This window comes from Petaurus breviceps, unplaced genomic scaffold, assembly GCF_028583685.1.
Source record: "Petaurus breviceps papuanus isolate PSGF00001 unplaced genomic scaffold, PetGlider_PUasm1.0 38, whole genome shotgun sequence".
NCBI classification, from domain to species: Eukaryota; Metazoa; Chordata; class Mammalia; order Diprotodontia; family Petauridae; genus Petaurus; species Petaurus breviceps.
In genome coordinates this window covers 56,629,331-56,630,967 of record NW_027186304.1, presented here as the reverse complement: position 1 = coordinate 56,630,967, position 1,637 = coordinate 56,629,331, and the positions used below count along the sequence as shown (strand labels likewise).

The following is a 1,637-nucleotide window of genomic DNA, read 5'->3' as shown; positions in this document are numbered from 1 at the left end:
TAAACCAAAGACTATTTTTTTTTGCTTCTTTGGAGGGAAGAAGGCAATGCAATTGGGGTTAAGTGATTTGCCCAAGGTAACATGATTAGTACTTGTTAAGTCTCAGATTTCAGATTTGAACTCAGGTCCTCCTAAATACAGCACCGGTGCTTTATTCACTGTGCCACCTACCCACCTCACAAAGACTGCTTTTTAAAGGAAAATATTAGGGGAAAAAATTTGTGTATTCTCAACGGCTGAGCTAATCTTGATTTGATTTTTCTTGGTCATGACATATAATGAGAAACAATAAATGACAATACATAGTGCTGTAAGAGGGAAAGACTTGTCGCTTCTACTCTCTGCTACCATGTGGACCTGTAAACCCAGGACTGAGTTTTAAATGGCTAAAACTTTGTACTTTTAGATTAAGACAGAGGAGAGTTTCAAAATTTCAGTATCCAGGTTTTGCAGCCTGTTCTTAATACTCCCAGGAGTAAGGAGGTACCTTCAGCTATGACTTTCAAGACCCAGTCCAATGGTAGCTGAAATAGAACTAATCCAGCAGTGACATTACTTGTGAGCTCCTCCAAGGCAAGGACTGTCTCAGTCTTACTTTGTATTCTCAATTCTTTTTTTTTTTTTCAGAGTTCCCCTATCTTTATTTGTAGAGGTTATCCAATAATTTCTTTAATTACATCGCATACTTCTGAGTCCATTCCCGAGCTATTCTGTTGTACTTTTCTCTATCTGTTTTGTAGATCCGTGCAATCTCAGGCACTAAACAATCATCTGGATTGGGATCACACAACAGAGAACAGATGGACAAGAGTACTTTTGAAATAGTTACTGCTGGTGACCACTGTGACCGTAGAATATCAAGACAAATGCTGCCATTACTGTTAATATTTGGATGGTGAATTCTTGTTGTAAATGCAACCTTAGGTGGTTTGAAGGGATAATCTGTTGGGAAATGAATTGTCAAGAAAAATACTCTACCCTGATAGGGACTATCATTTGGCCCCATTATTGTAGCTTGCCAATGGAACATGTCATCTCCAACAGGACCTGCTGACCACTGAGCTGGGGGGTCACGTGCCAGGTCATTCAACTCCTTGTGGATTCTCTTCAGAGCCATTGTGTGAGAGGGGCCTCGGCGGACCCCGGGGCGAGGACGGGGATTGGGGAGAGGGATGGGGAGGGGAGGAGGGGAAGGCGGAGGGAGCTAGGCCGGCGATTTCTTGCCGTAAGGGGAAGAGGAGGGAAGGGGCTGAGGGGATGTTAGGGAAGACGGAGAGCGGCACTGGCCCGGAGGAAAGGGGCCGGCGGCAGCAGGCAGCGGCGACGGGGCAGGGGACCAGGGAAGGGGCCTGGGGAGGAGGAGGGATGGAGGGAAGTGCGGTGCCCGGGCTGGGAGGCCGCAGCGGCAGGGAGGGGGAGGAACGAGGGGTAGGGGGAGGGGAGGGGGCGGGGTAGACCCCCTCCGGCGGATCCCTGGACTCAGGCCCTTGGGCGCTAGGGCTGCAAGGACCGCATCACCGGGCGGCGGCCCCTTTATGCACTGCTGCTGCCTCCTCCTCCACCACCGGCGCCGCCGCCGCTGCTGCTGCGCCTACGCTCTGTATTCCCAATTCTTGTCACAGTTCATGGCAAATAAT

General features: G+C 49.2%; 1 pseudogene; it reads right to left on the bottom strand.

Annotated features, from left to right (window-relative positions):
* Positions 1-608: 608 nt before the first annotated feature.
* On the bottom strand, positions 609-1,288 carry LOC138170098 (ubiquitin-conjugating enzyme E2 D2 pseudogene; annotated as a pseudogene).
* Positions 1,289-1,637: the final 349 nt, after the last annotated feature.